The 9,464-nt window shown below is 41.3% G+C and overlaps 1 non-coding gene across 1 annotated transcript; it reads right to left on the bottom strand.

Annotated features, from left to right (window-relative positions):
• Positions 1–8,934: 8,934 nt before the first annotated feature.
• On the bottom strand, positions 8,935–9,006 carry TRNAE-CUC. Its single transcript has one exon. It is a non-coding gene; the product is annotated as a tRNA-Glu (tRNA).
• Between the last annotated feature and the right edge of the window lie 458 nt (positions 9,007–9,464).

Raw genomic sequence — 9,464 nt, forward strand, 5'->3', positions numbered from 1 at the left:
TCTTATAAGCCTGATTCTAAATCCAGAAAAGACTGAGGTTTTATTCCTTTTTTAAACAGTATCTTGGTTTCCATCCTTGCTCTGCTACAGAATTGGACAGATGTTTATGACAGTTACAAAAAAGAAAACTGGGGCAGTCCACAACAGAACGTTTTAGAAGCCATTAATACAATTTTATGTTGTTATACTGAAGGGCATTTTCTGCTGCTCTCAGCACAATATTGTGACTGGTCTTCACAAGATTGAAAACATGATGTATTCTTACATCATCCTAAATAACAGCACAGCTGACAGGAGAACAAATCCTGGGAAGGGCAAACAATTTGCAGTTCTTATACGTGCAAGGAAATTCAAACTCTAGACCTACAGGAGAGTTGAAATACCACCTAGAAAAATACCACTTCAAAATGTCACTGGGCTTCAAAGTGGCGGCAGGGGGACAGTGTGCTGAGCTGACCCCAGGCTGGCTGGGTGGTGGCTCTCAGCCCATCATGGTAATGGATGGGGACTCCTGTCTTATTTGTGGCAGGAAGAATAAGATTGCTCTGGTAAAAGCAACCTCCTCCAGGAAGAGCAGGTGGCATGACCCAGCAGGGTGAATGGGTACAAGGGGATCCCAGAGGATGAGTGGATCCTATAGGACAAGTGGGGATGGTGTGACCACCAGGGGAGCAAGAGGACCAAAGTAGTTTAAGGATGGGACAGGTGAAAGAGCCTGGGCTTCTTAGGCACCACACTCCCCAAACTGGCCAGTTGCAAAATTTAAGAAAATGTTGCTTTTAGGGGGGGATGGAAAGGAACAAAAATGGTGTGTAGATTGTTCTTTCTAGAAGAAAAAAAGAATAATTCATTCCTGGGGGAAATTCCTGTATTGGTGCATTTACTTTATTAACCTTATGGGACAAAAGTACAGACTGACATATCTCTGAGTGTCCCAGAGAGATGCTCTTCCTAAAGATATATTAAAAAGCTGCAGGAAAACAATTTAACTCTGACCGTTTTGATTAACAAAGCATTTTCACACAGAAGTGTTTGGAACTGAACTCACTGGGAATAGCACTTTAGTTCACCACTCAAGAGTTGGTTTTTCTCTGTTAAGGGTGGTGTATCTAGGAGACTGGAGATCTGCAGCTCTGGTGTGTAGCTCTCGGGAGACATCATGCTGCTCTGTTAGAAGAAGGTGCTCTGTCATGGGACTCATGGCTCTTTTAAGAAGCAGAGCTCTGAAAGTGCAGCTTCCATGAGACAGTGTGCCACAATGGAGAAATGCATTTTAGCATTGCATGACCCAAAATAAAATGCTTCAGGTCAATCAGACGCTGTGATTCAGCTCAAAGTGAAATTGCAAATAGGCTATTATCATTTGGAAACAAAAGAATAGGGAATAAAAAATATTTGACAAATTACTTTTCCTGTTCTCTCTACCTTCTGTGAATGTGAACGTGTTTGTATTTAATCAAGACTGCAGCAAGATCCTACCTTATGCACATCACTGACTTCTCTTCTTACTGCAGGCAACCCTGCTAGTTGCTGAACTTTGGCCATCTGCTCAAGCCTAAGGGGCACTGATATTAAATTAACCATAGCCTGACATTTCTCTGATAACTGACATTTGCACAGGCAAGCCTTGGATGCGCATGTGCACAGTAGGAAATTAAAGTGTAAAGTAAATAAGATTATCGTTGCGTGTTTCTTCTCAAAAACATATTGCAAGTCATTATCTCACCCTCTAATAACTGAGATTTTGTGTGCAAAGCCAAGTAATTTAATTTATATATCTCAAATGCATGCCTTTTTGTTGTTGTTGCAGGGCCTGTACAGCGTGTCTTGTGAATGAAATCATCTCAACGCCAAGAACTGGCACAGCTGTGGGCAAATATCTCCTTTTGTCACATTCTGAGAGCGCACACATGCTCCAGAAAGTGCTGCTTGTCCTGTCCCTTCAGAGAGCTCCAGGCTATTCTCAGGGAATGCTTCTGCCTCTCTGCAGCTCTCTGCTTCCTCTGGAAGAAAACCCTGCCTCAGACTGGACTCAGTTTCTGATCTCATTGTGTCCCCATCCAAGCCAATGGGAATGTCTCTGTCTTTGGCGATGGAAGCAAGATTAGGGCCACAACAATTGGATGAATTTCAAATGCGTAATTATAAATTGTTAAGACGCTGAAAAGTCCTGTTCCTGTACCCACTGACAAGTGGCATAAGGCTGCTCGATTGCATAATAGCTACTTTAAGAAAAGCCCTATATTCAAGTAGAGAAAGTGAGTTGAGTAAAGTAAATAAACTGGAGAGTCAAGGACAAATGCCACAACTGATATGGATGTGGATGTGAGAATATCACTAAGAGATGTTACTGATGAGGAACCCAGTCTCATATACCTATCTACAAAATATACAGGTATGCACAGGGGAGCATCTAGGTACCTCTCACAGCTTTCCTGTGCAATGACTTTATCACAAAAAATGTTATTCTATTATTTCTACACAAAATGGTGTTAAGATATAAAGTTTTAAATGCGGAGGAAATAGGAGAAAAAAGCATTTGGTAAGCACATACTGCATTATTCTGTCATAAACTGAAGCAGTAAAGAAAATGAAATATGCAGGTTCTTCCCTGCACCTGACAGTGCTCAAACACACAGTCATGAGATCAGAAAAGATTGCACTGTCAAATGTCCACATCATTCGGCACCATGATGGTGAGAATTTAGCACCACAGAAGTAGACTTTCAGTCTGGCCTTACTGTCTCCAAGGAATTCCTCAATGGATATTTCTTCTACAGTTGTGTCTTCCTACATAATAGAGAAAAAAAACTGTCTCTCTTTGCTACAAGTTGCCATTCCTTCACTACCAGTGGATAAAAGGTCCTAGATTTTATTATTGCTTCTTTGGCTCCCAAAGCAAGACCTCCTATTAATAGTGCCATCTTCACTGTTTTTCGACTTTATTTCCTCCAGATTTAATTCTAACTAGGAGAAATAGACAGAAATCTTTCCATCACTTGTGTCCATCAATATCTCCTGAGCAATAGGTTTTGTTGGAATCTACTGTGATGTGTAAAGGAGAGTAGTTTGAGGGACTTGCTAGATTTTGATACTGGCATTCTCCTCACTGTCAGAAGAGGGAGCTACTGGAGGTCAGGTCTAGTTTCTGGACTGCTTGACATATATGCCAGAGCACAGAAATTAGTAGCAGTCCTACTGCCTCTCCTTGTTCTTTGATGTGGTGTGTAATGCATAAATCCTAAGTGTTGTTCTTGACTGGAAAAAAAAAAAACGAGAAATTTACTACAGTCTCAGTGTAAGTGGGATTAAGAAGTTGTCAGAAGAAATAATGAAGGCAAACAGTAAATATTCTGTGTGGTGGATGATGTGGTGACTGACTGACAACTCTTCCCATGTTATTTCATGCAAATAAGCTTTCCAAAATTGCAAAAATCTCTGGTTTTCAATAGCATATGCAGATGTGTGATCTTCACTAATGATGGCAAAAGAAATGTTTCTGATTTTTAACTTTAGAAGAAAAGAGATTCAGCTGAATTTCTTTCCTTTAGAGACAAAACGCTGTGCTTCCTGGATATAAACATCGGTATACTCTTGTTTGGAAAGAAAGTTGGCCCCTTTGTAGCAGAACTGGATTACTTCAGTAGGGTTTTGGCTAATAGTCCCTCTCATCTCTGAAAACAGAAAAACTTTCAGCAGGTATTACGTTAGTTTTGAACAGAGAATAGGAAGAAAGGCATCCAGGTTTCATGTTGGTTATTCAGACTAAGAAAGGAAGTCACAATTTAAAATTGAGAAAGGATGTTTTTGGTCACAATACAAGTATCCTGAAGAGTTTGAGAGATAGTATTGTTATACAGGACAAGACAAGCACAGACATCACAACATATGGTAAGCATGGTACATTTTTATGCTAGTGATGTAAAATTGCTCTTGCCTAAACCATGCTAGAAGTAGCTCTTAACTGTAGAAATTCAGGCAGCTCATTGCACTGTAATGAGATTAATCCAAAACCATGTGTAGAACAGAAACATCTTCTTCATTAGCCTTCCCTGCAGAAGGGATCCTAATGTGTATCTCTGGAAGACAACAGCTTCATTAATTAAACAACACGGAGAATTTCCCATAATCAGAAAGCCTTGATTCTCCTCAAGATTTTAGTTATAGCAATTCTTCTCCTACTGGGTTCTTTAAAAAATTAAGAAAAAAAAAAAAAAAAGAAAGCTCTAATAAATAGGAATTTCTCCTTTAGGTTACCATCTGGTTCAGGTGGGTAATTATCTTTTAACATCTGTTCAGTAACACACACTATATGGTAGTATTTACACTGGTGATCTTAAGCCATCTTGTGGTGGGCAAAAATATCCAGATTTGCAACAACATTCTAGGAGTTTTCAGGACAAATAACATGTTTTGCCTGGAAAACACTCAGCATGTTTAAGTTCTCTTTCTTCTAAATGGTAATGAACAAATCCAATTTGCTTACTGGCAGTTCAGCTTGTCAAGAGACATGTTCTTTCCATCTATAACCTTCAAAATGTGCAATGCAGATGTCAAAAAGAAATATTTCTGCATTCCAATCTCGATTCTATTGCCTGCAGCACTACCTGTGCCCTTCCAACACTCCACAAGGATTTAACTTCTTTTCCAATGGAAAGTATTGGAATCTGCTTAGTTTTTCCATTTCAAAACAGTCATGCATGCAGCAATTGTAAGCTGTAACCCCCGTCTCATGTTAGCTCACCAGCTCCTCTTACTCTCAGATGTTCACTGCACTGGAAAAGGCTCTTTGCTGGGACCTCTCTGATGATATGCACTCCAATAAAAATGTCATGTGGTTAAGAGTGGAAGTCAGAACAATAGAGGATCTTCTTTTGATAAATACACTCAATTTAGAATATTTTGGTTGAGAAGGTACAACAGGTTTTGCATTAATCCTTTCTAACATTTTTTTTCTAGACCGAAACAGCTTTCAAATCGCTGGTAGTCTGTAATAAAAAGGAATAAAAATGATCAACAGGAGAAAGGAAAACCTAGTCCAAAACCATGCTTAGTTAATTATTTCACCCCAAATTACAGCACTACGTTGAGGAACCTCCTCTAAAGCAAATCTTCGAATTTTTGAAACTATGTGGCCTCTGCCTTGGTGCTGCTCCTTGGGGTACTTCCCAGCAAATCTTCTGTGAGATGTGCCCTGTCACCAGCACAACCTTTACTATTGGCCAGCTGTGTAAGCACTCCCAAGATCACATTTCCCTGCCAAGTATGTCAAAGTGACCTGTGCTCAAGTCACACTATTCCCAGACTGGAGCCTTTTGTCCATAGGGCCCCATGCTGTGCAGATGGACCACCTGGGACTAATGACAGGCCAGGGCTCAGGCCCTGCAGACCCTACTCACATCCCCTTGTGCTTTGCTCTGCTAAATTCCCAGTGCCTCTTCCCAGTATAATCAATTTTAGGGGGAAGGAAGGAGAAGACAAGCATTTTTTTAGAAGGTCTAACTGAGCATAGTCATTAGAATCTAGGGTTTATGTAAACCAGCTTTCTGTGCTTCTATTTTTCTATTTTTCACTCAGAGGGTGGTGACGCACTGGAACAGGTTGCCCAAGGAGGTTGTGGATGTCCCGTCCCAGGAGGCATTCAAGACCAGGCTGGATGAAGCTCTGGACAGCCTGGTCTAGTTTTTGATGATCCTGCCCGTGGCAGCAGGGTTGAAATTAGATGATTTTTGAGGTCTTTTTCAGCCCAGGCCATTCTATGATTCTATGATTCCATGTAAAACTTGCCCACAGCATCACAGAGAGTGCTGCTAAACAGTATTTGCAGAGAGAAAACTCAAGGATTTTGCATAAGTCTGTTGGCAAACTTCTACTTAAAGAAAAGTTTGCAACAGCTTAGCTTCCTTTCTGCCTGGTTGTATGTCCTAAAGCTTCCACAACAATTTTGGAACGTGAATTTCATGGACAGAAGCTGTGTATGTATGTAACCATCTTCAAAGATTTAATTTTTTTTTCCCCAACAGAACAGAATTTACCGTGGTAAATCAGTGTAGCTCTTGACTTTGTTTACAGTGGCAATTTGTTTGTCAGAGCTATGAAGTACTGCGTTTTAAGGAGAGTAATCATGCTATCATAATGTTGCTTCTGTTCAAATTCTGCTCAGGGTTCATTAAAGCTTAGAGCTTGACTTTGTAATCTAGCAACATAATAATGCGACAGTTAGTACAAATTACTTATCTGAAAGCAAAAAATTACATTAATGTAACATGCAGGTGTTTCAATTACACTCCAGCATATGTGCTTTAACTTTTATTGCAGAGATTTTGTAATCTAGTTATCCTCGTAAATGTATTCATAACAGAATCTATAGTTAATTATTTGCTAAGGTAACTTTTGTCTGTTTTTACCAGGTTATCACAAGTATCTAACAACTTTTCAAAACAAGCTCACAGATTCAACATGACAAACCAGGATGTATGCAATTAAGTAATATGGATATTATGTAAACTTTTTTTATATTCAGTAAAACTGCAAAACTTCTTTCTTAAAACCCAGGGATATGGTACTGATTTACTAATGGTAGATTGAGAAGTTGTAGGTCATTTTCAGATGGCTAAACACAAACACATATATTTTCATCACAGTGCTAACCTCCTGTCTGAGCCTCATTACACAAAGCATTTGCCCATGCTTTTCCATCTCACTTTAATTGGAGGCAACTGTTCCAGCTGGACTGCCTGTCTTATACAGAAGATGATGACGTTGTTAACAGGATGCAGGTTCCTCAAACCATCTGTCTCTAATGGCAAGATGCTGGGCTATCTTCAGCATCTTCCTACTGGCTGTGTTTTTTAGTGGCAATGAAGATAACATTTCTGCTCATGCTTCATCTGATCTAGTGACCAAACGCTCGGACTTTTCTGGTAATTCTGATATTCTTCCAGAAAAGTCTAATTAATGATCTAACTTTTCTCAGTATGTGATATCTAGTTAGTACTATGTTTCCATGTAGTCATGCAAAGGCAATAAATTAAAAAATGTAGTATGCAATGATGTTCTCATGTAGCTCCCACAGCTATTGTACCTCTACTGGATTCTGAAATTCTGTTTTCCTTTTGCAGTGAGTATGCACCTGTGCTTGTCTGGGCTCCTGATGCAAACTTAACAATAGCTTCATTAGAAAGACCAGGAGAGACTCGGTAAAAAGGAGAGCCTGAGAAATGGGAGATTATGGAGATTGTCTAATATTGTTATTGTGAGTCTTGAATGAATACACTACCTGTAGGCTTCTTCAGGAAAGAGGTAACAGGCCAATTGGGATTGTTTTTAAAGTATTTGATACATTATCTCCTTCACTGGAAGTAGAGAAGAGGATGCAATTAACATGTTCTTGGTTGGTTTGGGTTTATTTCTCTTTACAGTTGTCTCACAAAACATCAGAATTAAGAATGAGAAATGATTCAAACGCAAAGCCCCAAAAGCTGTATGTAGCTTCAGCTCTCTCACAGACTCCAAGTGAAGTAAAAAACAGCTTCAGGGTACAGTTGACATTCAGCCTCTCGTACAAGACAAGCAGTAGGAACATTTGCTCCTAAAGAAGTTATCCCATGTACAGACTTAACAAGAACCTCTATTCTGTCTTTTCTCCTGGAGGAAACATAGAATCATAGAATCATAGAATCATAGAATTGCAAGGTTGGAAATGACCTACAAGATCATCTAGTCCAACCACTCTCTCATTCCCAGTACCACAAGCTACTAAACCATATCTCGTAGCTCCTCATAGAATCATAGAATCATAGAATCATAGAATAATAGAATGGCCTGGGTTGAAAAGGACCACAATGATCATCGAGTTTCACACCCCCTGCTATAGGCAGGGTCACCAACCACCACACCAGGCTGCCCAGAGCCACATCCAGCCTGCCCTTGAATGCCTCCAGGGATGGGGCATCCACAACCTCCTTGGGCAACCTGTTCCAGTGCTTCACCACCCTCTGTGTGAAAAACTTCCTCCTAATATCTAACCTAAACCTCCCCTGTCTCAGTTTAAAACCATTCCCCCTTGTCCTATCATTATCCACCCACATAAACGGTCATTCCCCCTCCTGTTTATATGCTCCCTTCAAGTACTGGAAGGCCACAATGAGGTCTCTCCAGAGCCTTCTCTTTTCCAAGCTAAACAAGCCCAGTTCCCTCAACCCTCTTCATAGGAGAGGTACTCCAGCCCTCTGATCATCTTAGTGGTCCTCCTCTGAACAAGTTCCAAAAGCTCTGTGTCTTTCTTGTACTGGGGGCCCCAGGCGTGGATGCAGTACTCCTGATGGAACCTCAGAAGAGGCGAGTAGATGGGGACAATCACCTCCCTCTCCCTGCTGGCCACCCCTTTTTTAATGCAGCCTAGAACACAGTTGGTCTTTCAGGCAGCAAGCGCACACTGCTGGCTCATGTCCAGCTTCTTGTCCACCAGGACCCACAAGTCCTCTGCAGGGCTGCTCTCAAAGGGTTCTTTGCTCAGTCTGTATAAACAGCTGCAATGGCCTTGCACTTGTCCTTGTTGAACCTCATTACATTCACGTGGGCCCACTTCTCCAGCCTGTCCAGGTCCCTCTGGATGGCTTCCCTCCCTTCCAATGTATCGACTGCACTGCTCAGCGTGGTGTCATCTACAAACTTGCTGAGGGTGCACTTGATGCTATCGTCGATGTCATTGATGAAGATGCTCAAGAGCACCAGTCCCAAGACCAACCCCTGAGGGACACCACCTGTGACCGGCATCCACTCTGATACAGAACCATTTATCACAACCCTTTGGCTGCATCCAGCCAGCCAATTCTTAATCCATTGAACAGTCCACCCTTCAGATACATACCTCTCCAATTTAGAGAGAAGGATGTGGTGAGAGACCATGTCAAATGCTTTGAAAATGATAGCTTCCCTGACCGGGAATCGAACCCAGGCCGCGGCGGTGAGAGCGCCGAATCCTAACCACTGGACCACCAGGGACTACTTAATATTTACTTTTTCGTCTTTCAGGAGAAATCATAGAATCTTTTCTCCTAGACAAAACATTTCATTGTGAAAGAGGAAACGAATAAGATAAACTATAGGTATAGCAGCCTAAGTGAAAGAGTGGTGGTTTGGGTTAGGAGATGTGAGGGAGATTTTGCCACAAGGTGAGTGGCAACTCGAAGTTGGCAAGGACAAAGGCAGATGACAAAGGAACACAAATGGAAAGGGCTGAGAGAGGGTGAGCAGCTTTCCACCAGCTAATATTGATGTGAAACCTTCTACCTAGGGTGCTGGTTACTTGAGAGATCCTGTCCGGAGTAGTACCCTCCCCCTTCTCTTATATTTTTCTTTCCTTTTAAGCTTAGCTCAGCACAAGACAGCAAACAAAAAAGCTTGCTCTATGGTTATAAACACCAGTGCAAAGACCCCTGACTTCTCACTCCCAGAGGATT

Source organism: Lagopus leucura, unplaced genomic scaffold (assembly GCF_019238085.1).
Source record: "Lagopus leucura isolate 7727_CA_CO unplaced genomic scaffold, USGS_WTPT01 Super-Scaffold_73, whole genome shotgun sequence".
Taxonomy (NCBI): domain Eukaryota; kingdom Metazoa; phylum Chordata; class Aves; order Galliformes; family Phasianidae; genus Lagopus; species Lagopus leucura.